This window comes from Manis pentadactyla, chromosome 6, assembly GCF_030020395.1.
Source record: "Manis pentadactyla isolate mManPen7 chromosome 6, mManPen7.hap1, whole genome shotgun sequence".
Classification (NCBI taxonomy): domain Eukaryota; kingdom Metazoa; phylum Chordata; class Mammalia; order Pholidota; family Manidae; genus Manis; species Manis pentadactyla.
Window position 1 is genome coordinate 94,441,270 of NC_080024.1, and position 26,413 is coordinate 94,467,682.

At 39.2% G+C, this 26,413-nt stretch overlaps 1 pseudogene; it reads left to right on the plus strand.

The window, feature by feature from the left end:
* The first annotated feature begins 1,555 nt into the window (after positions 1-1,555).
* Positions 1,556-26,413, plus strand: LOC130684205 (iron-responsive element-binding protein 2-like; annotated as a pseudogene).

The window sequence follows — 26,413 nt, forward strand, 5'->3', positions numbered from 1 at the left end:
TAATACGGAGTTTTGGTAGGGGTCTTTTTCAGAGGCCCCCACGCTACTCTGACTATACCCACGGTCCCTGTCTCAGAATCTCTGCCGCTAATTGCAAACTACTCAGCTGCAGACCACAAACCTCAATGACTGAAAGACAGTAGTTTTTAAATACAAGAAAATGCACTGTCAATTCCCAAACCAAAGTAAAGAAACTTCATTCCCAAATAGAAAATATGAGAGGTACCTCATGAAGAATTTTTCAATTCTAAAGGCGCTGCCTTCTGGGCAGCCTCTACCCCGCCGCCCCGCTGCGGGTCCCACTTGAACTTCAGCTCCCCCGGCCCTCGCCCTCGAGGCCCCCGCCTAGAAAATCCACACAAGGCAAACCGCCCACCGGCCTCCACATCTTCGTGGCCTCACCTGTGCCCTCCACCTGTGGCCCCGGCCCAGGCGGCGGTAACAGGTCGGCGGCGCGGCACCAGGCCAGGCAGAGAGCAGCCGCCTTCACCGCCCGGTCCCAGACAGAGGAGCAGCGGTCCAGCCAGCCCCTCTCCCCTGCCTGGCAGACTTCGGCGGCGGCGCGGACAGCCTTCTCAGCGCACTTGCTCCACCTCCCTCCCTCCCCGGACAGCCCCTCTGGTGGAGTGCGCCATCTCCCGACCCCCGGCCGGGCCCGGCAGGCCCACTACCCATGTCGGTCGCTTCCCGGTCACACGGGCGATGCAGTATCCGCCAAGCAACTTGCATGGACGCCCCTCACCGGCTCCACCGCGACCTCAGGTGAAGACAGGGGTCCCCGCGCCCCGTCCGGGTCCGGCCGCACACCGAGGTTACGTACCTTCCAGCCCGCAGAGCCGTCGCTTCGCCTTCATCCTTAAACTAGGGCGTGCTCTTGACCATCCACCGTAGATCTGCGGCAGCGTGAGCCGCTTCTCGGCCGAGCTCTCAATCTTGATGGACTCGGCGATGCGGTCGGCATGGGACAGGTTGCACCACGCGCTGCGGCTGGACGAGCTGCTCTTGCGCGGCTGCCCCTCAGTGGCCACCGAGGCAGAAGGCAGGCCCGTGGCGGCATCGGGGTTCCTGGTCGCGCCGCCCCACGGCGCTAGGCTGGAGGTGGCAGAGCTGGAATGGCTCACGTCCGACCAGGGCAGCGGCTTCAAGTCCGGGTCGATCGCCGCCTTTCGCCCGCCGCTGGAGAGAAGAGAAGGGGCGAGGGCAGCGCCGGGGGCCCAGCAAGCGCGAAGAGGTGATCCGGGGCTGGGGAGCGAGGTCAGTGCTGCCAGCACATACGTGCCAGGAGGAAGGCACAGCCGAGGACAGCACGGGTCCAACATCTGGTCTCTGCCGGGCCCGCGGTGCGAAGGAGTCGGCTGTCTGAGGGCGCCGGGTCGCCCCTGCGGACAGGGCCGGAGGACAGAAGAACGGAGGGAGCCGTTAGAAACCCCTCTCCTGGAAGCGCTCGCGAAGCTAATGAGTACTGAACACGGAGGCAGGAAAGCCTGCAGCTACTGCACAGCCGCATGAAACACGTGTTCTGTGGGCGCCCCCAAAGGCGGTCTGCCTTCGATTGATGGCGCTGACTGCCATTTATTGTGCAGAGTCACTCATTGGCCACGAGGGACGCCTGTCTGGGGCGGGCCTGCGAGTGACTCTGCGTAATAAATGGCAGTCAGCGCCATCAATCGAAGGGAGGCAGCCAATGGGCGTGCACGCAGAACACAGATTGAATAAGCAAAATAGTACCAGATTCACATAACCCAAGAATGGACTAACAGTTACCAAAGGGAAAGGGACTGGGGTGGATAGCTGGTAATGGAGAGATAAGGGGAGAGGGAAAGAAAGCGTGCATTACTATTAGCACGTATAATGTGGGAGTGGGGATCACAGGGAGGGCTATACAACACAGAGAAGACAAGTAGGGATTCTACAGTATCTTACTATGCTCATGGACAGTGACTGCAATGGTGTACCTGGAGGCATCTTCATGATGGGGGGAGTCTAGCAAACATAACGTTACTCATCTAATTATATATTAATGACAGAAAGATAGATAGATAGGTAGATAGATAATGAATGAGTGAATGAATGAATGAATGAATGAATGAATAAATAAATAAATAAAAGAATGCAGCAGACCAGTATAAAAAAGATATGTGCACCCTTATGTTTATCACTGCACTATTCACAATAACCAATCTACAATTATATGAGCAACATTATGGTTACTAGACTCCCCAGGTCATCAAGTAGTCCCACAACATACCCCATTACAGTCACTGACCATCAGCCTAGTAAGCTGATATAGAACCACTACTTGACTTCTCTGTACTAAACCGACTTCCCCTTGGGACCCCTCCCACATTATGTGAGCTAATTGTAATACCCCTTTGTTTTTCCCCGCCCTTATCCCTCCCTTCCCACCCATTCTCCCCAGTCTCTTTCCCTTTGGTAACTGTTAGTCCATTCTTGGGTTCTGTGATTCTGCTGCTGTTTTGTTCCTTCAGTTTTCCTTTGTTCTCATACTCTACATATGAGTGAAATAATTTGGTACTTGTCTCTTTCCACCTGGCTTATTTCACTGAGCATAATACCCTCTAGCTCCATCCATGTTGTTGTAAATGGTGGGATTTGCTTTCTTCTTATGGCTGAATAATATTCCATTGTGTATATGTACCACATCTTCTTTATCCATTCATCTACTGATGGACACTTAGGTTGCTTCCATTTCTTTGCTATTGTAAATAGTGCTGCAATAAACATAGGGGTGCAACTGTCTTTTTGAAACTGGGCTGCTGCATTTCTCTGAATTTTTAATAATGGCTTCCTGCATCCAGTACATGGGCTCCAGATTTTAATAGCAAACATGAATTTGTAACACTCCATCCTAAATTTCAGCTTTTCACTAACTTTATTCTAATGATTTGAGTCCCATTTTGTTAAGTGCCTGAACCTGGCAAATATTCCACATGTAATTCCAGTTTGGTTCCTAGAGTCTCGGTATTTTTGGTTAAATCATTGGTCTGAAAGCTTTCAGGATACTCTGCAGGAGAAGAAAACAGTATTGGCTCCCTTTCGGCATTTAGTATTGATCCTTCTTCCCTAATTAAAAATGATATTTTTTTGAGAGGGCATCTCTCATATTTATTGATCAAATGGTTGTTAACAACAATAAAATTCTGTATAGGGGACTCAATGCACAATCATTAATCAACCCCAAGCCTAATTCTCAACAGTCTCCATTCTTCTGAAGCATAACAAACAAGTTCTTACATGGTGAACAATTTCTTACACAGTGAATAAGTTCTTACATGGTGAACAGTGCAAGGGCAGTCATATCACAGAAACTTTCAGTTTTGATCACGCATCATAAACTATAAACAATCAAGTCAGATATGATTATTCGTTTGATTTTTATACTTGATTCATATGTGAATCCCACATTTATCCCTTATTATTATTATTGTTTTTTAATAAAATGCTGAAGTGGTAGGTAGATGCAAGATAAAGGTAGAAAATATAATTCGGTGCTGTAAGAGGGCAAATGTAGATGAACAGGTCTGTGCCTATAGACTAACTATTAATCCAAGCTAGACAAGGGCAACAAAACATCCACAGATGCAGAAGATTTCTATCAAAACGGGGGGGGTGAGGTTCTAAGCCTCACCTCTGTTGATCCCCAATTTCTCTCCTGATGGCCCCCCCCCGCAACTGTGCGTGTCTTAGGTTGTTCCTCCCTTGAGGAATCTTACCTGTCTCTGGCTAACCAGTCATCTTCCAGGGCCATACAGGGAAATGTAAAGTTCGTAAGTGAGAGAGAAGCAATAATTTTTTGAAAAGGATAGCTTTCTACTTCTTTGAAGATTTATGCCATGTGGCTTCTATGCCCAGCATTTGTCTTGAGGTATCTTTACCACTTGGAAGAATTATGATACTCAGTAATTTTCGATATGAGGCACGAATTCTACTAAAGGGTTGTAATTAGGAAGAAGAAAAGCTACAGAAGTAGCAGACAGAAGAAAACATGGGAAAATTGATTATTTCTTTGACATATCTTCTTGTAGAGTAACATAAGCATGTATAGGTTTTAACAAACTACTAATTAAATTGCATACACACATTAACAGAATAGGAATACAGATACATAACAAAAGCAGACCTACAATTACCAGCCATATCCAGTGAAACCAAGAAAACCAGTTAGGTACCCTAGGCATTTGTGAAAACTTATCAATGATATGATGGATAATGTCTAACTGAATTTGAATAGTTTGAGAAAAATCAGACAAATTAAAACAACACATTCCTGGGAACTGTTCACATCCCATATGTTCTTTTAACAGTAGATAGTCTATAGACGCACGATTTTGGAGCACTGCAACTTGCCCTTCTCCTAATTCTTGGTTGAGTTCCGACAGTATAGATCCAGTCAAATTTCTTGTTTTACTGTATGCACAGGCCAGCTTAGATATCTCCTTCTTCATTCCAATGGCAAGTCCAGGAACCGGTGGGATGAATGCAGCTACAACTGCAACAGTGCCAGGGTCTTTGTTGAAGTTCTTTGATGATCATCTTCTGAAATGACTCTTCCAGAGGATGTTGATGTTGGAAGATCTTCTTCATATAGTATCTTAATTCATTTTCTGGGTAGCCAAATTAGGACTTGATCCTCTGTATAAAAACAAACAAACCCTTTGCCCACACTTTGATATGACCTTTATACCATTGTGAAGAACCTATTGGAGATCACCACACAGGAACTGCTTTTTTTTTTAAGAGAAAGATATATTATCAGAAAAGTGTACTTCCATAGCTGATCATCCCACACCCTTTAAAAGATCAAAATTAAGGATATGTAAAGGATGCATTAATCATTGATTTACAGTTAGTTTTATCCTATCGGGAAGTAATCCCCCATTTCTTTCTTTTTTTGTTATCATTAATCTACAATTACATGAAGAATATTATGTTTACTAGGCTCTCCCCTACACCAAGTCCCCCCCACAAACCCCATTACAGTCACTGTCCATCAGCATAGCAAAATGTTGTAGAATCACTACTTGTCTTCTCTGTGTTGCACAGCCCTTCCCTTTCTCCCACCCCCCACATTATGCATGCTAATCATACTACCCCCTTTCTTCTTCGCACCCTTATCCCTCCACATCCACCCATCCTCCCCAGTCCCTTTCCCTTTGGTAACTGTTAGTCCATTCGTGGGTTCTGTGATTCTGCTGCTGTTTTGTTCCTTCAGTCTTTCCTTTGTTCTTATACTCCACAGATGAGTGAAATAATTTGGTACTTGTCTCTTTCCACCTGGCTTATTTCACTGAGCATAATACCTTCTAGCTCCGTCCATGTTGTTGCAAATGGTAGGATTTGTTTTCTTCTTATGGCTGAATAATATTCCATTGTGTATATGTACCACATCTTCTTTATCCATTCATCTACTGATGGACATTTAGGTTGCTTCCATATCTAGGCTATTGTAAACATGCCACAATAAACATAGGGGTTCATCTGTCTTTTTCAAACTGGGCTGCTGCATTCTTAGGGTAAATTCCTAGGAGTGGAATTCCTGGGTCAAATGGTAAGTCTATTTTGAGCATTTTGAGGAAACTCCATACTGCTTTCTACAATGGTTGAACTAATTTACATTCCCACCAGTAGTGTAGGAGGGACCCCTTTCTCCACAACCTCACCAACATTTGTTGTTGTTTGTCTTTTGGATGGTAGCCATCCTTACTGGTGTGAGGTGATATCTCATTGTGCTTTTAATTTGCATTTCTCTGATGACTAGTGATGTGGAGCATCTTTTCATGTGTCTGTTGGTCATCTGAATTTCTTCTTTGGATAACTGTCTGTTCAGCTCCTCTGCCCATTTTTTAATTGGATTATTCACTTTTTGTTTGTTGAGGTACATGAGCTCTTTAAATATTTTGTATGTCAAGCCTTTATCGGATCTGTCATTTACAAATATATTGTCCCATACTGTAGGGTACCTTTTTGTTCTATTGATGGTGTCTTTTGCTGTACAGAAGCTTTTCAGCTTGATATAGTCCACTTGTTCATTTTTGCTTTTGTTTTCCTTGCCTGGGGAGCTATGTTCAAGAAGAGGTCACTCATGTTTATGTCTAAGCGATTTTTGCCTCTGTTTTTTTCTAAGAGTTTTATGGTTTCATGAGTTACATTCAAGTCTTTGATCCATTTCGAATTTACTTTTGTGTATGGGGTTACACAATGGTCCAGCTTCATTCTCTTACATGTAGCTGTCCAGATTTGCCAAAACCGTTTGTTGAAGAGACTGTCATTTCCCAATTGTATGTCCATGGCTCCTTTATCAAATATTAATTGACCATATATGTCTGGGTTAATGTCTGGATTCTGTAATCTGTTCCACTGGTCTGTGGCTCTGTTCTTGTGCCAGTACCAAATTGTCTTGATTACTATGGCTTTGTAGTAGAGCTTGAAGCTGGGGAGTGAGATCCCCCCAACACTTTGTTCTGCTTTGTGAGGATTGCTTTGGCTATTTGGGGTCTTTGGTGTTTCCATATGTATTTTTGAACTATTTGTTCCAGTTCATTGAAGAATGTTGCTATTAATTTGATAGGGATTGCATCAAATCTATATACTGATTTGGGAAGGATGGCCATTTTCACAATATTAATTATTCCTAGAGAAGAGCATGGGATGAGTTTCCATTTCTTAGTGTCCCCTTTAATTTGTCTTAAGAGTGTCTTGTAGTTTTCACGGTATAGGTCTTTCACTTCCTTGGTTAGGTTTATTTCTATTTATTTGATTCTTTTTGATGCAGTTGTGAATGGAGTTGTTTTCCTGATTTCTTTTTCTATTGGTTCATTTTTAGGGTATAGGAAAGCCACAGATTTCTGTGTATTAATATTGTATCCTGCAACTCTGCTGTATTCCGATATCAGTTCTAGTAGTTTTGGAGTGGAGTCTTTAGGGTTTTTTATGTACAATATCATGTCATCTGCAAATAGTGACAGTTTAACTTCCTCTTTACCAATCTGGATTCCTTGTATTTCTTTGTTTTGTCTCATTGCCATGGCTAGGACCTCCAGTACTAAGTTAAATAACAGTGAGGAGGGTGGGCATCACTGTCTTGTTCCCGATCTCAGAGGAAAACCTTTCAGCTTCTTGCTGCTTAGTATGATGTTGCCTGTGGGTTTATCATATATGGCCTTCATTATGTTGAGGTACTTGCCGTCTATACCCATTTTGCTGAGAGGTCTTTTCATGAATGGATGTTGAATTTTGTCAAATGCTTTTTCATCATCTATGGAGATGATCATGTGGTTTTTGTCTTTCTTTTGGTTTATGTGGTGGATGATGTTGATGGATTTTCGAATGTTGTACCATCCTTGCATCCCTGGGATGAATCCCACTTGGACATGGTGTATGATCCCTTTGATATATTTTTGAATTCAGTTTGCTAATATTTTATTGAGTATTTTTGCATCTACATTCATTAGGGATATTGGTCTGTAATTTTCTTTTTTGGTGGGGTCTTTGACAGGTTTTGGTATTAGGGTGATGTTGGCTTCATAGAATGAGTTTGGGAGTATTCCCTCCTCTTCTATTTTTTGGAAAAGCTTAAGGAGAATGGGTATTTTGTCTTCTCTGTATGTTTGATAAAATTCTGAGGTAAATCCATCTGGCCCGGGGGTTCTGTCTTTGGGTAGTTTTTTGAGTAAAATTTCAATTTTTTTGGTCATAATTGGTTTGTTTAACTTTTGTGTTTCTTCCGTTGTCAGTCTTGGAAGGTTGTATTTTTCTAGGAAGTTGTCCATTTCTTCTAGATTATCCAGCTTGTTAGCATATAGCTTTTTATAGTAGTCTTTAATAATTCTTTGTATTTCTGTGAAGTCTGTCGTGATTTTTCCATTCTCATTTCTGATTCTGTTGATGTGTGTTGATTCTCTTTTTCTCTTAATAAGTTTGACTAGAGGTTTATCTATTTTGTTTATTTTCTCAAAGAACCAGCTCTTGGTTTCGTTGACTTTTTCTATTGTTTTATTCTTCTCAATTTTGTTTATTTCTTCTCTGATCTTTATTATGTCCCTCCTGCTGACTGTAGTCCTCATTTGTTCTTCTTTTTCCAGTTTCAATAATTCTGATGTTAGACTATTTATTTCTGATTGTTCTTCCTTCTTTAAGTGTGCCTGGATTGCTGTATACTTTCCTCTTAAGACTGCTTTCGCTGTGTCCCACAGAAGCTGGGGCTTTGTGTTGTTGTTGTCATTTGTTTCTATATATTCCTTGATGTCTATTTTAATTTGTTCGTTGAACCATTGATTATTTAGTTACATGTTGTTAGGCCTCCATGTTTTTGTGAGCCTTTTTGGTTTCTTTGTAGAATTTATTTCTAGTTTTATACCTTTGTGGTCTGAAAAGTTGGTTGGTAGAATTTCAATCATTTGGAATTTACTGAGGCTCTTTTTGTGACCTACTATGTGGTCTCTTCTGGAGAATGTTCCATGTGCAGTTGAGAAGAATGTGTATCCTGTTGCTTTTGGATGTAGAGTTCTATAGATGTCTATTAGGTCCATCTGTTCTAGTGTGTTGTTCAGTGCCTCCGTGTCCTTACTTATTTTCTGTCCAATGGATCTATCCTATGGGGTGAATGGCGTGTTGAATTCTCCTAAAATGAATGCATTGCATTCTATTTCCCTCTTTAGTTCTGTTAGTATTTGTTTCACATATGCTGGTGCTCCTGTGTTGGGTGTATATATATTTATAATGGTTATATCCTCTTGTTGGACTGAGCCCTTTATCATTACGTAATGTACTTCTTTATCTCTTGTTACTTTCTTTGTTTTGAAGTCTATTTTGTCTGATACTAGTATTGCAACCCCTGCTTTCTTCTCCCTATTGTTTACATGAAATATCTTTTTCCATCCCTTGCCTTTTAGTCTGTGCATCTTTGGGTTTGAGGTGAGTTTCTTGTAAGCAGCATATAGATGGGTCTTGCTTTTTTATCCATTCTATTACTCTGTGTCTTTTGATTGGTGCATTCAGTCCATTTACATTTAGGGTGACTATTGAAAGATCTGTACTTATTGCCATTGCAGGCTTTAGATTCGTGTCTACCAAAGGTTCAAGGTTAGCTTCTTTAGTATCCTACTGCCTAACTTAGCTTGCTTATTGAGCTGTTATATACACTGTCTGGAGATTCCTTTCTTCTCTCCGTTCTTATTCCTCCTTCTCAATTCTTTATATGTTGTTTGTTTTATTCTGTGCTCTTTTGTGTTTCCTTTAACTGCTTTTAGTGGGTTGTTGATTTTATTTTTTGCCTTTAGTTAGTATTTGGTTGGTCTGCTTTCTTTGCTGTGATTTTATTTTCTCTGGTGACATCTGTTTAGTCTTAGGAGTGCTCCCATCTAGAATAGTCCCTCTAGAATACCCTGTAGAATTGGTTTGTGGGTGGCAAATTCCCTCAACTTTTGCCTGTCTGGGAATTGTTTAATCCCTCCTTCATATTTAAATGATAATTGTGCTGGATACAGTATCCTTGGTTCAAGGCCCTTCTGTTTCATTGAATTAAATATACCATGCCATTCTCTTCTGGCCTGTAAGGTTTCGGGGGTGAGAAGTCTGATGATAGCCTCATGAGTTTTCCTTTATAGGTGATCTTTTTCTTCTCTCTAGCTGCCTTCAAAACTCTGTCCTTGTCCTTGTTCTTTGCCATTTTAATTATTATGTGTCTTTTGTTGTCCTCCTTGGGTCCTTTCTGTTGGGAGTTCTGTGTATTTCCATGGTCTGTTCGATTATTTCCTCCCCCAGTTTGGGGAAGTTTTCAGCAATTATTTCTTCAAAGACACTTTCTATCCCTCTTTCTCTCTCTTATTCTTCTGGTACCCCTATAATGCGGATATTGTTCCTTTTGGTTGGTCACACAGTTCTCTTAATATTGTTTCATTCCTGGAGATCTTTTTATCTCTCTGTGTCAGCTTCTATGCGTTCCTGTTCTCTGCTTTCTATTCCATCAATGGCCTCTTGCATCTTACCCATTCTACTTATAAATCCTTCCAGAGTTTATTTCACTTCTGTAATCTCCTTCTGGACATCTGTAATCTCCCTCCGGACTTCATCCCTTAGCACTTGTATATTTCTCTGCATCTCCTTTATCATGTTTATGATTTTTATTTTGAATTTTCTCAGGAAGACTGGTTAGGTCTGTCTCTTTCTCATGTGTTGACTCTGTAATCTTTGTCTGCCTCAAATTTTACCTTTTCATTTTGATAGAGACAGTTTGCAGAGCTGGCACGAGTGACAGCTGGAAGAACTTCCCTTCTTGTTGGTTTGTGGCCTTCCTCTCCTGGGAGAACAGTGACCTCTAGTGGCTTGTGCTGGGAAGCTGCATGCAGACGCGGCTTCTGATTCTTGCCGGGCCGCTATGGAGTTTATCTCTGCTGTTGCTGTGGGAATGGCCTGCCTCGGGCTGCTGCTCCAATATGGCGGAGCCGTGTTGGAGGGGAAACGGCCGGGAGGCTGTTTATCTCCTTGAGGGACCTCTGTCTGATCTGCCCTGCTATCCAGGGGCTTAGGGTGCCCGGAGTTCCCTGCTGCTGGACTAAGTGTCCAGGATGCTTCCGTCTGGCTGTGTGGTCCCTGTCACTTTAACACTTCCAAAAAGCACTCGCTTTTCTTTTTCCCTGGGACACCAGCTGCCAGGACCTACTCACACATCTTACTGTCCTTTTTCCCTAGTATCCAGCACCCCACGCATGCACTGTCTGCGGTCCAGTGCGGATGGCAAGGGCTGGCTGATTAGCAGTCCTGGGCTCCGTCTCCCTCCTTCTCTGACTCCTCTCCTCCCGCTGGGGAGCTGGTGTGAGGGGTGCTCAGGTCCCACTTGGCTGCGGCTTGTATCTTACCCCCTTCGTGAGGTGCTGGTTTCTCACAGGTGTTGATGTAGTCTGATTGTTTTCCTGTGTCTTCTGGTCTCTCTTTCAGGAAGAGTTGTCTGTTGTATTTTCAAAAATATATGTGGTTTTGGGAGGAGATTTCTGCTCCTCTACTCATGCCGCCATCTTGGCTCCACCTCTAAAAAAGATTTTGACATCTTAGGAAAAATGATTGATTCCATGTATGGTACCAAAAGATCACAAAGTTAAATTGAGAATTGTAGGGTTATCCCAAAGGAAAAGGAATATGCCATTATATTTTTAGAGGAATCAATTCTTTCTTTTAGACATACTGATAATTAATCTTGCCTTTAGAGCCCTCTGGCTGTATTTTTTCTTAGCAATATTATGATCTATTTTTGATGTTTTAGTTCATAGAAAATTTCAATCTGTTACATATGTTTACATTTATTGAGTTCTTTTTCTTCTTTGAAGTTCTATTCATGGTCTTCATAGGACTGATTTTATCTTGGTTTTCACAGTGTATATTGTGGTACCTCATTAATTTGGTGAAAGTAGCAGTTGATTTGGTATATCTAATCTGTATTGCTCTCATCTTCATGAATTTAAACAAACATCTTTCTCCTAGGCTTGAGTTTCTATATCTTAAGTCGTTTGGATTAAGTGACCCCTACCACCTCTGAGATGTTTGGACTTAGTATTGTTCCCAGGTTGAAGGCTGTTTCATTCTTAGTCCCTCCCTAGTTGCTTCACTGTACCAATCCAAGACCATTTTATAATTTAGAACAGGTGAGTAGCTGTTTGGTTCTTGGTAAAAACTAAGAAAAATGATTTTAGAAGGAATTTTGAAGCCACATCTTAAATGTTATCAAAATGGAATTTACCTATGATTAATGATGCTGTAAATATTTGTGGTGTAAAATTTAATGTGCTGTAGAAATTAGTGATGCTATAGTTGGAATTTGAAGAATTTTTATAGCCAACATGTAATTTTTTATTTAAATACAGTTCATCTGTATATTACTATTTCATCCAATTTTGGATGCCATTAATGGATAGACACAACCTTATTTAAAATACTGCTAAGAAAGACTGCCAGCTAACAGACTCACCATTGAGTCTAAGGTATACCCCTATTTCAGAGACATTAAAATGTAAATCTTAGCCATTTTGAGTTTTCAGGCCCTTGTCTGTCCTAACAGTGACATTGGACCACTCTTCTATTGACAGTTTATCTTAAAACACCTGCAAAACCAGAAGGAGTTCCTGTTTCATAAGAACAAGCGGACCTCTTTCCTTGACCGTCACTAGTAAGAGTTAAAAATTAGATTTTGTAGTTTTCAAAGAAACCATGCTTATCTTATTGCTGATTTTGTGTATTTATGTGTGTCCCTTTATTAGCACCTCAGGCAAGTAGAAGTGGCTGGAAAGTTTGTTGAGTTTTTTGGAAGTGGAGTTTCACAATTATCTATAGTGGATCAAACTGCAATAGCAAATATGTGTCCAGAATATGGTGCTATCCTCAGCTTTTTCCCTGTTGACAATGTGACTTTAAAACATTTAGAACATACAGGTAAGAAGCAAGATCATTTAGGATAAACTTGTTACATTTCCAGTGTGTGTCTCTGAAATATTCTATAGTAAGTCACTATTCTTGTACATGTTATTTAGTTATTCATGAAATTGTCTTATTTTAAAAGAATGCATAAAATGCATAATAAACTTCCCAGATGTCTGGTCTGTTCCTGGTTCCCTGGGGCCCATTTACAGCAACGTAAAGGGATTATCTATACTGCCTACCTTCAGCTTTGTTTTTCCCCATAATGATGGAGACCTCCATTCTGCTTAGGGATCAGAGGTTGCAGTTTAATGGGAGTCAAGCTTGAGAATATTCTCATCTGTTCTTTTAGCAGGAATAGGTGGTCACCAGACAAAGAGTTTGGGACCCAGTGCTCTGACAGTAAGAAGCACGTGATTTGGTGAAAAGCAGCACAGGGTTACAAGTTCCGAATCTTCTGTAGCCTGGTTAGCTAGGAGTTTTTACCACTCTTATGTTGAGTAGTTTATGTATTATAAGAAGTACCTGAAAACCCACAATGTGCTGATACTACATAAGGCCCCTTGTTTTTAAAAAGCAGGATCTCTTTTCTTATTTTGATCTACTTCCTCATTTTTTTAAGTAAAAACAATTTTGTTTTTTTATTGAAGCATAGTTGCTATACAATCTTATATTGGTTTCAGGTATACAACACAGTGATTCAACACTTACATACATCATTAAATGCTCACCCCAGAACTGTTGACTATATGCTGTACTTTCATGTCTGTGACTAATTTATATTATGATTGAGATTTTGTGACTCTCTGTTTCACCCACCAACCCCAATTCCTCCCCCATGGTAACCACCAGTGACTTCTCAGTGTCTATCAGCCTATTGCCTGTTTTTTTCATTTTGTTTTGTTTTGTTTTTAAATTGCCCCTCTTCCTCTTTTAAAGAGATCATTGCTGAACTCCTAATCTCTAATCATACATATATTTGGGGAATATATTCTAGTATTTTTCATTTTGGGAGAAGATTATTATAAGTCACATGGCAAAATGAATAACAATTCATTTGGATTCTTGGAGAGGGAATAGTCCTCATAAAATGCTGAGATTTCTCCAAGCTGGATTTTGATGGGTGGCTTCTACATGGGTCTGGGCTTTCTCATGTGGTGGCTTTAGGAATCCAGTGGTCTGAGGACACAGAGACAGCCAGCCTTCTGGAAATTACACTGCTTTGGTGCAGGGGGAACACAGACCCCACCCCTTGCTGGAGGAATGTTACTGTTACATTGTGAGAAGAACTTATAACTTGGAGGATGTGTTCTGTGACAATCCTGCAGAAAGACCATCTGCATAAGTCACTTTACTTCTCATCAGGCTTACAGATAACCACCCCAATGTTCAATTGGAAACTTTTAATATCAACATCTAAATTCTTTAATTTCTGCTTTTTCTCTGTAAAACTGTTCTTAACTTTCACTTTATTCTTTCATTTTAACTATTAATATTGTTTATTGTTTACAGAAAGTGATGGATTTCTTCCTTCATGGTGGATAGTAATTTATTATGTTCGGTTTTATTACTGGTTTTTCTTTTGCAAATAATATTTTTTGCGAGTCTTATAGAAGTTGCTCAGTATTTATCATCAGTGATTAACTTTTAAGTAAGGGCTGGTAGGTGTTTTTAGCAAGTAGCGTTTTCATGAAGGGTAAACTTTACTCTTGAGAATAATATCAAATATTAATTTGGAAAGAAATCTATTCTGAGTACTATGTAATCTGGAATATTTGTTTCTTGCTCATCATTGGAACGCAGAACCCTACCCCCAAAGATTTCACAATTCCTTACTTGATTTTTGTTATTAATCTTCTTTTTAGGTTTTGACAAAGACAAACTCAAGTCAATGGAAGCATACCTTAAAGCTGTGAAATTGTTTAGCAATAACCAGAATAATTCAGGAACGCCTGAGTACTCCCAAGTATATACAGAATAACCCAAGTAGTAGTGAAGAGTGTAAATTCTGGAGCCTAACCACCTGGGTTTGAATCCCAGCCCTAAAATTTATTAGTTTTGTAACCTTGAGCACTTTATTTAGCCCTTCTGCCTCAGTTTCCCCATCTCTAAGATAGGAAGATCTTATCTAACTCAGGATTCTTTAAAGATCAAACACAAATTCATTAGAACAGCCTCAGGCACATAGTAAGTGCTCAATAAATTTTAGCCATTATTACTATTTAACAAGCCAATGGGTTTGTGAGTCTCATTTTATTAATTAATTTTACATAGATTTCTATTACAGTGAATTTTTCAACTTTTTATGGGGTCTAAATTTTTAGTATTTAAAGTACAAAATTGACTCTTAATTTAGCACTCTAATTTTTTTCTACTTCATGATCACTATAATATCCTCCCAAAATACCAGTTTTGATGATGTCTGCATCTGGTTAATGTCTATATTTTGTGAAAATCCACAATTATGAAAGGGATATCCAGTTATGCAGTCTTAAATGTTAAATATATTTTACTATCTAAGCAAACGTTTCTAATCTGTTGAGGATTTGTGTTTATATTGAAGTAGGTAGTATTCACTTTCAGGAGTCTTAATTTTAATAACATTCATTTTCTAGTAATGTGTCAAGGATCTAAATAAACAACAGGATGTTATCATAGGTGTGGTTAACTTTTAGCTATATTTTTTGTGGGGGGTGGGAATCCATTTTCTCACCCAGCTGTATTGTTCTTGATAGCATGTATCCCTCCTTGAAATCTTAATTTGTGTACTGGTTTGTCTGTCTTTCCAAATGGAAGGTACACATAGGCTCCATTAGGACAGGAACTTGTGTCTGCACTATTTATTTTTATTTTTTGCATTGCATCTTCAGCTCCTAGAACACTGACTGGCACACAGTAGATATTCAGGAAACATGTTAGGCAAATAGGTGAATACATTACTGGCATATTGAAGGCTAGTATAGGACCTGTAGGGATTGAATTGGTGTAAATTTGCTTTGGTCGGGTCTTCTAACTTCTGTGAGGATTTTCTGGTCCACTTCACCACTGTTTATTGACTCTAGTGCTTTGTCCACATTAAAAAACAAAGAAGGGAAGAAAGAATTGTAGGAAAGAGTAAGAAAAAGTAAGTAGAAACGTGGTAGTGGTAAAATAAAATGGAATACATTTGCTTATTAAAAACCTGACCATATTAAGAAATAAAGCTATAACCCATCAAGAAATTGATTTCAAGAGAAACTCATGAATCCCACTTTTAAACACAAAGACTACGATCACCTGGAGCCGAGAAAGGAAGGCATAAGAAAAGCAGGTTTGTGGTCAAGGTCATTCAGAACAAGCGGGGTTGTAGAGGAATCATGAAGGTCTCAATGAAGGGAAACTTAATTTGTACATACGCTGGATAAGTGGATGACAGGAAGTGACAGAAATACCAGAGAAGTTAAAAGAAACCTAGGTGGAAGGTGGGGTTTTTAAAAAAATAATTTTTTGAACCAAGGAATAAAAGTGTGACCTGCAGGAGCCTGCCTGGCCAGCTAGACACTGGGGAACCAGCAAATGAAAAACCCTTTTCTCTGTCGTGTCCCTCCAGCACCATCTACCGACTGGCCGAGAAAGGGTAAATACTCACGAGCCCAACTCCACTGTCACAGAACAGGCAAAGAAGGGAGAATTTAGAGCTTAGAGGCCAGAGTTGATAGTCACCACAGGCATCCACTGTACAAGAGACAACTGTGAAGACAGTGTTTATCATCTTCCTGGGAAAAAAAAACATTTGGGGAACAGAAAATTTTTTACAGACTATTCAATTGATGTTGGACAGTGTGTGCATTGTTCTGCTAGTCTTCTAGCAGTTTTTGTCATGTTTCATAAATGGGGTTGTTAAAAAAATCTGTATTTCTGGGGTTGAATGTCAGAATGAATATGTAACTCAGTGTGCTTCAGAAATTAGTCCTTAAGTTAGAATCTTTACTTAAAGTTCTAAATCCTTTCCCTTTTCTCCATGACCTAGGTGATCCAGATTAATCTGAATTCAATAGTTCCATCTGTCAGTGGTCCAAAAAGACCTCAGGATAGAGTTGCTGTGACAGATATGAAAAGTGATTTCCAAGCTTGCTTAAATGAAAAGGTAGATCACTCTATTGATATCTTTGTCAGTGCACTTTGTGTTGAATAAGTAATATAGAACTAGCCAGGTGACCCATAAAGTCAATCTGCTGTGTTTTTTTGTTACAGCACACACCATCAGCCCCATTTTTCCTTCTGACCAAAGTATAGATCAGTCGTTTACCCAGGTCCACTGTGAGGAGCAGAGGTTGACTGTCTCTCTTTAAGTTAAAATTTAAATTAATTAAAATTTGGGTTTCTTAGTCACAGTGGCCTCATTTCAGGTGCTGGATAGTTACTTGTGGTTAACACTTTTGTGTTGGACAGCATTGATACTAAATATTCACATCATCACAGAAAAATTCTGTTGAATAGCACTGTTCTAGACTTTTGTGACTTCCCAGAATAGGAGAAAAACACTACTGTGTAACTAATTATTCTCAAAATCTGGTAACAAGTGACCTCTGACTTTGGGGTTTATACAGAATTTCTGAGAATCATGGCTTCAATCTTGCCACTTTCTCTATTCTGAGAACTAGTAGCTGGCTTTCAGAGCCTTCCTTTCTTAAAATTTCTTTGTGTGTGTGTGTGTGTGTGTGTGTGTGTGTGTGAGAGAGAGAGAGAGAGAGAGAGAGAGAGAGAGAGAGAGAGAGAGAGAGAGAGAAAATGTCAGACTTAGACAGGAACAAAATGGTGTATTGAATTCCCATGTACTTCACTTCAACAATTAACAACTCATTGGCAGTCTTGCTTCATCTATTTTATACACATTAGGTTCACAGGCTCATTTTGAAGCAGATATTCAGGGCCATTGTTAACAAAGAAAATTTGTACATCTCTTGAGTATTACCTGAACAGCAGTGAGCAGAGAACAATAAAGCCAAGGTATACCTGCATTCTGGGTAGTTGGCTGTACCTAGTAATTCTTATTGTGACTACTCAAATTCATATTTTAGCTGAATCTTAACTACTAAAGGTCATGAATCTTTAGCAACACTCACAAATAATCAGAACTTCCAGTGTCACATCATCATATGTCAAGGATCTGCTGTATTTTCTGCCAGTCTTTTTTCCTATTTGTATCCAGAATGCATAGTTTATATTTATGTGCAAATTTACATAGGTTGGATTTAAAGGCTTCCAAATTGCTGCCGAAAAGCAGAATGATGCCATCACTATTCGCTATGAATGAGGTGACTATCAGCTGTCCCATGAGTCTGTCGTCGTCGTTGCAGTTACCAGTTGCACCAATAACTGCAATCCATCTGTCATGCTCTCTCCAGGTAGGTTGTTTTTTATGGCCATACATAGTCTTTTCCTAAATTAGTTTTCACTTTTCTGTTATGTGGTTTTTCTATATCACACGTGAGTATCAGTTTCTGTGTCTGAGAAACTTCATGAGATTTTTAGGTCTTCAACATTAGGTCTCAAGGAGACTAGGTTTGATTTATGTTACTAATTTTGTTTTAATTACATGGGAGGTAAATTTTTAAAAAATCATAACTTGCATGTCTATTAATTTTAGGTTGTATCTGCTGCTTCTGGTAATTTAGAAGTATAATGATCAAATCCCTTGATAATCTATGTGAAGTTTCCATAGTAGTGTGCCATAGTCCATTGAGAGTAAAAGATGATTGGTAAGGATTGTAAATGAAATCAGTTGTATGCACATGGAACCACTCATTGTTAAAAGTCATGTGTAATACATGCTGAATTATTATTTATTATGACTGGAATTTTAAAAGGCTCACTATGCATTGGTTACTGTGTGCATTATATTACTACATATCATCCTTTGGTCCATTTATGCACATGCCACATCAGGCTGCACGTGAACGATTTACAATGTAAAGCTAGTGTATCTGCTGCAACTTGTGGTTTGTTTCAAATGAAAAAAATCAAGAGCATAGAGTGGACAAAATAATGACAGTAAATTCATGAGTGTGGACTTTTACCCTGACAAGAGATGGAGATTGGCTTGTTAAATAAATGCTTTCTTGCTTTCCCCTTTAATGTGAGGAAGGAGGGAGAGACATCACCATAATGAATCATTGTTCACTGTGCAGGTCTTTTGGCTAAAAAAGCTGTTGAAGCTGGTCTGCATGTTAAACCTTACATCAGAATGAGTTTATCTCCAGGCAGTGGGATGGTTACACATTACCTCAGTTCCAGTGGAGTATTGCCATACCTTAGTAAACTCGGGTAAGTAAGTGATAGTTACACCTCTTTACACTGACATTGGTACTCAGCAGTGATGGAAGCTGCTTCCTAGAACCCTTCATAGTCAAGAAGTTAGAAAAATTGTGCTCTAGCTTACTTGTTACCTCGCCATTGTCACACATCTTTGAGGCCCTGTCACTCACAGGTAAGACTGGTTATAGTCAGTGAACACAGCAGCAGTGTGCTGGCTGCAGAAGTAGGAAATGTGGATTCAAGTTTAAGGATGGAAAGACAAAATGGACAAGTAAAACCAAGTAGCAGTGGCCGGCCATATATGCCATGGTACCATGTAGAGTGTAATTTCCATGAGTTGGGAAGACAGGAAGAGTGAACTCTTACAGGTTGTTTTATTAACTGAGTAAATTGTCTTGATTGGGGCTTGTGATGTGCTGGGGTCTATTAAATAAGCACAGGTGAAGTTGTCCCTGAACTGTGGGGAAAATACGTTTACATTTCTTACATGCTCAGAAAAATAAATTGTGGCTAGCTATATTCAGTGTCTATTTTGGAACATACCCTACATAAGTAGTCAATTCCTTTGCAAGAGAGATACATTTTAGATTTTCTTTTTGCTTTTAGAAGGGCAGCTGAAGGTAATTCTGAGGATTTTACCTACAGTTTTTTAGTTATATCATCTTGGGATTTTTGTCAGGGACTTTTTTGGTTAAGAATGGGAAGATTTGTTCCTGTCAGAGGACCCAACTCCAGTGCCTCTTTGGTGAGCTTTGGTCAGCTTGTTAAAGCCAGGCTGTCTTGAGGCTTTGTAGTTTAAACCCTCAGGCAGAAGTACAGCATCAGTTTTTTGAGTGCTCATGTTATGTTCCTAGCAAGTAGTAGTTGAGGAGTTTTCTTGTGTAGTGTGATTGGCTCTCTGCAGAGTTAGTTACCAATCCTGACTAGGGCTTGTCCTAAGCATCAGGACTTCAAAGGTTGGCATCCAGTGCAGGCTGCATGCCCGAGAGGGAGAGTCAGGCTTGGTTGCTCAGAAACCGGAGTAGACATGCCGATGAAAGTTGATCCATCTGTCATGAATATTCTCTTCAGTGATCTTATTACAAAGGTGGAAATAAGAGATAAGGCTTGTCGTGTCTTCACAAATGCTGTGACGTTCTGTCCAGTCATATTTCTGTTTGAAATGCAGATTTCAAATAGTTGGCTATGGATGTTCAGCATGTGTGGGAAACACAGCACCCTTATCAGAAGCCATTTTAAATGCAGTCAAACAGGTAAAATGTGTCACTCAATAAGATAACGAACTCTGTTTTATTAATAAATTACAGAAAATGTATATTGACATTTGTATTTCTGTAGACCTATATATATTCTGTGGGAATAGTAACCTGCCAATCTTAAAATGATTCTCAAAGAATAACACAAGGAATTAGTTTATTTCCAGTATTGATAGTTCTGTAATAATTGGTAGAACATGTTTTGGTTATCTTGTCCTCAGAAGTACAATATTTGAGATTGTTTATGTATATATAATTATCCAAATTTGTACCATCTCTGGAATATATATTGTGTGTGTGTGTTTTTCTTCAGGGTGATTTGGTTACCTGTGGAGTTTTATCTGGAAACAAAAATTTTGAAGGTCGTCTTTGTGATTGTGTCCATGCCAACTATCTTGCCTCTCCACCCTTGGGTGGCTTATGCCATAGCAGGTACAGTGAATATAGATTTCCGGACCGAGCCTTTAGGTACCTCTTCCTTTATCTGCATACATATGTCCCTGCGCACACCTTTTTCCCAGAGGCTGTTGTATTTTTGAAATGTTTCTTAGATCATCCATTCTTTGATCATTTCAGGACCTCTTGGTGTAATGCATCGTCATTCATTTCTGTGTTTATAGGAAGAAAGTAAAATGGGCATAGTTGCTCCCTTCAGCTGCTTATGCCTAAAGCAGTCTGCTGTTGAGTAATTTACTTAGTTTGTATGATAATTCCTTTGGCGATGTGAATGTCTTGAATCTCATACTAAAATATTCTAAACAGGTACTGACACTACTGGCAAGAACATTTACCTACATAATATTTGGCCTCCTCGAGAATAAGTTTATCAGATAGAGGAAGAGCATGTTATATTGTCCATGTTTAAAACATTAAAAGAAGAAATAGAGGTAAGAGTCTCATTTCTTCAGCAGTTCAGTGAAGTGTCGATGTTTTCTTTATTTCACACATCCTGCTTTCTGAATAGAATAAAATTTTAGATTACATTATTTTGAACACATACGTTTTAATGAGTGATAGTCATTTTGTATCTGGAAATCTCTAGTATCTGAGAGAATAGCTTAGAGTAACAGAATTGATTTATTTTTTCACCTATTAGAAATATGTAGCAAGCATTTACATTTGGCATCTTGAATATGGGCACACTTCATATAAACTGCTATGTTAGTTTATAGACTGCAGTGAAACTGGCTCTTTGGTCTAAAAGGTAAAAAAGTTAAAGGCATTTAACTCTTCATGAGTTTTTTTAGTTATAACAACATTAAAAAGATGAAACAGTGAAGTATATATAATCATTATATAATGGTTATACTTTTATAACCATTCAGATGGTTCAGATTTCGAAAGAAAGATGGTGCAATGAGTCTGTCTCACCCATGCCTGGCCTCCTGCTTCACCTCCTCAGAGGCAACCAGTGCTTGTCAGTTTTTTAAGCATTGTCCCAGGGATGTCTTTTACACATACAAGTAAACACATATAGTCACACTTTCTTTTAATAATGGAAAATATAAATATGAGGGCACAAAAAGTGTTTATTCACTTAACAAATATTTACTGAATCTCTGCTGTGTGCCAGACACTCTTCTAGGTATGCGGATTTCATCAGTTAACAAAACCCAACATTCCCATGGGGAGAGGAAAGCAGTGAACCATTTGCAGAATAACTAGGTAGATTACATATTATGCTAAAAAGTGGTAAGTGGTAATGAAAAAATATATATGATCAGGGTAAAAAGAACCAATTGTGCAAAATTTGGGGAGTAGATTGTAATTTTATATAGACTGGTTGAAAATATGACATTTGAGCAAAACTTTGAAAGATGTGAATAAGTTAGCCATATATCTGGACAAAGAAGAGGGCTGCCAGGTGGAGAAATCAGGGTAAAGGCCTCAAGGAGGGCAGTGTGGCTAGAGCATGGGAAATAAGGATAGTGGTAGGAAACGATGTCAGAAATGGAGGTCCCAGTACATAGGGAACTTTAGACCAATGTTAAAATGTAGTCTTGTACTCTGAGTGAAGTGACACGGGGAGTGGGAGCCATGGGAAGGTTTCGAACAGAGGAGTGTCATACTCAAAAGGGTTGCTCTTTGTATTGAGACTTTCTTGGGGGGAGAAGGTTGGGTAGAAGCAGGAAGACCAGTGACAGCAGAATCCAGAGGGAAAGGCGATGATGGCTGGACTGCTGGGGTGGTGGTGCAGGTGGCAAGGGTTATAAGTGTAGTTTGAAAATATCACATTGTGATGTGGGACGTGCATTGAAAGAAGTAGCGGTTTTTGTCCATGACGATATTCTGAAGATCAACAGCAATACCCACACACAATCTCTCTTTAGCAACTTGTGTAGATATTTTTAAGTTTTTTAGATTTTTGGAGTCTACAAATTTTGACATTCAGTTTCTATTGAAACTTAACTCACAGGGTAGTGCTCCTAAAAATCTGGTGTGTTGGAATTTGATGAGCAAATCTTTATTGATTCCATCCAAAATGTCATGATTTTATAGAATGTGCTGTCAGCTTTATTTCTATATCAGTAAGACCTATTTTTTTCATTTTAACATAAATACTTTATTCCCTTCATCATTTATATAAGCCTCTTTTTATGACTCCCATTTTATCTTTCTTTTAATTCACCAACCAAAACCATATTCACAGATGGGAAATAAGCAGTGGGATTCCTTAGAAGCACCATATTCACTCTTGTTTCCATGGGACTTGAAGTTTACTTCTATCAGATGTCCTTCATTTTTTGATAAGCTTGTTAAGTACTGTTTTATCACTGTTTCATCTTTTTAATGTTGTTATAACTAAAAAAACTCATGAAGAGTTAAATGCCTTTAACTTTTTTACCTTTTAGACCAAAGAGCCAGTTTCACTGCAGTCTATTGAAAATGCCCACGTCCTACTGCATCTGGGAGACTGTGTCACCACAGACCATATATCGCCCGCTGGAAGCATTGCGAGGAGTAGTGCTGCTGTTAAATACTTGGCCAGTAGAGGGTATGTATGCCTGGTGTTCAGATGCTTTTATTTTGTTTCCTTTCTTACTGATTAAGAGGCTTCTGGTCACGTTCGTTCCTCCAGGAAGTACCTGCTGTCACAGGTGTCTGCTTGCCATGGTGACTTACGCAGTAACTGGAGTACCTGTTGTACTTGCTTTTGCTTATGTTTTTAGAAACTGAAATGGCTGTTTTAAATTGCACCCCTAATAGAGGGGTAGCCAAAATAAACAACTGATTGGAAGCAAGACTTCTCTTTTCAATTTTTCCTTGTTGAAATGTCATCATGGTTTGACCTGTCAAATTACCCTAACCACCCTCCCCTAGTTAGAAATTTAAATGTGTCTTTTGTGGACTATAAGATGCATGTGCATGAAGCTAGGCTTGATCTGTGTCAAATGGAAAGACAGTGAATTCCTGCTTTTTGAGTCTAAAATTTTACATAAATCAATGAATGTAAAGATCGTTTATAGAGGAGATAACAATCTGAAACTAGAAACACATTATTTCATTTCTCTGTGCATGGTAATGCTCTCTGCTGTCACAGAGCCATCCTGACACCACAGACAGTTTGCTGAAGGTGGGACATGCTGCCCGATCAACCTTGGTGCTTGTGCTGCTTGAATGACAAGACTTTGCAGTGAAATCTCATACACAGACCATGTCTTGCGGCTTGGTTTGTCATGTAGTAAACCTGAAAACTCTTACTGTAGTTTCAGCAGTGCTGTCGTGAATTTTGTGTTTGAACTTACTTTCCAGTTAACTGTAGTTTGGTGTGAATTAAAGTACTTTGGTAGAAATTACTAATAGCAGCTGCCTTTGGTAAAACTTCACGAAGATGAATTAGTTTGTTACCCACTTGGCTTTTATATACAGTGTTGAGAAATAAGGTAAATTTTCTTTTTCCCAGATATTTGTTGGTTGTGATTTCCATCTTGGTCGTAATTGTGACATTGCTGCCAACCCTCAAAAAAAAGGAGCCACCACTTTCCAAGATACAGTTTTTATATTTATTGTAATTTCAGATCTTAGAATATTTAATCCAGTACTTCTCATAAATCAGAATTTTTTTAAATAGACATATGAACCATCCCCCACCCCCACCTCCATTATAAAAACATTTAAGTGTACAAATTTAGAATATTTATTGCCTTTACATAAAAGGCCGAACAGACACTTAGCTGTTGTTGAGATGCTTAGCTGTTTCTTGTCCTGGTGACCAGTCCAGCCCGTTAACACCCAGATTATGGTGTCTGAATGCCATAGCACTGTACAGGTATCTCAGCTTTCCAGAAGCTCAAGTCACACCAGTTTGTTTTCACAAAAGACCTACACTGGTGTGGTAACAGCTTTTTTCGTGGAAGTGAAAATCCTCTTCGGATTTCTTTCCATTAGCAAAAAGGCAAGTGCTAGTGTAGGTCTATGGCAAAAGTGGAGGGATGTGACCCTCCAGAAATCAGGAGATGCCCTGCACTCGATGCTGTTTTGGTTTATGAATGGTTATGTTGGAACATTCTCTTCCAGATAGGAGGGGAATCCTGTACAAACAACCAGTGCTTCTTGGAGAGATGATTTATTCCAAATTTGGGTCTGGAAAATGTCTGTATTTTTCCCAGTGAGAAATAGCTGCCAGAAACTACAGGGCTTCTGTGAAAGGTCTCAGGAACCAATTTGAACCTGCCACTGCTTAAAGATGGGACATGCTGAGCATCAGTAAAAAATACTAACTGGAATGGATTAAATCATGTATTTTAGTCTCTGAGTTTATAATAATACTGAAAGAAAAAAACAGACCAACTTACCTCTGGAAGTTGGTAGGGAACCATCTGATTACTTAACAGTCATAGATTTGTAAACAGTCTTTACCATGTGGAATGAATTTCAGTATAACCTAATCATTGATGAAGGACATTTGTCTTTATAGAAGTTTTCCAGCTAAAAGTTGGAGGAGGAGTGATGAGTATCACTGTTGTGTAATCCCTAATGAAAGATTTAATCTGGACAGTGATGATAGTCCCTGGTAACATTCCAGAAAGAGACAACTGGGTATCATGTGCCTCCAATGGATGTTTGACCTATGAGGCCTGTTACACAAATTAACGTTAAAAACCCAAATATTATCAAGCCATTGAATCTGACATCTTGTTTACAGGAAATAAAGTGACAGAGGATTGGGAATGACACCGTGGGAATGCAGTTAGCACAGTATAAATGCAGGAAACTACAACCAGTGACCTGTTTCCTTCAGAAAAAGTACAAGAGGGGCAAGAAGGGAAAGCAGATGTGAAGATTAAGAGATTGACTGAATGAATATATGAAGCATATTTGGACCCTGCCTGATTTGAACAAACCAACAACAAATGAATCATGGGGAAAATCAGGGACATTTGAATATTGACTGGCTCTCTGATATTAAGAAACTGTGGGGGCTTTTTTTGGTATCAGGATAGTATTTTACAAGTCCGAATCTTTTAGAGGAACATACTGAAATAGATACAACTAAAACGTGTTTTCCTCAAAATAATGTAATAAGGGATAATTATGGAAGAAACAGAGTCCATGATTTGATTATTACAATGTGATGAGAGGCACCTGCTTGTTGATTCACTGTGCTGTTTTCCCTACTTTTGTACATACTTGAAATTATCCATAATAAAAAATGTTTTGAGTAAGTTTTACAATTCAGTAGTACGTGGTTATTTTCCACCTGAAATTAAGTTACTTACAAAACTTTCCTGTAGCCTTACCCCTCATGAATTCAACTCTTACTGAGCCCGAAGAGGTAATGATGCTGTAATGACAAGAGGAACTTTTGCAAATATCAAGCTTTTTAATAAGTTTATTGGAAAACCAGCTCCCAAAACAATTCATTTTCCATCAGGACAGATAGTCAGTATATATACAAAGTATTTAAGTAGTTGCCAACTATATCAAAATTTGTGTTAATGATTTTTGTGTTTGTTTGACTCTATAGCTAGATGTGTTTGAGGCTGCTGAGCTGTACCAGAAAGAAGGTATCCCACTGATTGTTTTAGCAGGAAAGAAATATGGGTCAGGAAATTCAAGGGACTGGGCCACCAAAGGACTGTTTTTGCTGATATCAATTCTTAAATTTTATCTTACTAAACTTCAAAGAGTCTTAAATGTTTCCTTTTGGCAGTAACATCCTGTGAAAGTTTATTTTCCTCATTTGGATTTTTTGTACTTATTTGAATATCATATTTTTGTTTTTTTCTGATCTTATATAATATTTTGTACTAATCTAGCTTCATTTTAATACTCTGTATTTGATTAAATCTAGGTCACTCTTTTCTTATTTGAGGAAATCAGTATGTTAGAAGGAAAGAAGATTCTGTCCTGCTTGATTATAAAAATTACTTGTGTACAGTGGTAGTTTACTTAACCCCTTTTGTCTGATTTTCTCCATCAGGGGTTAACAG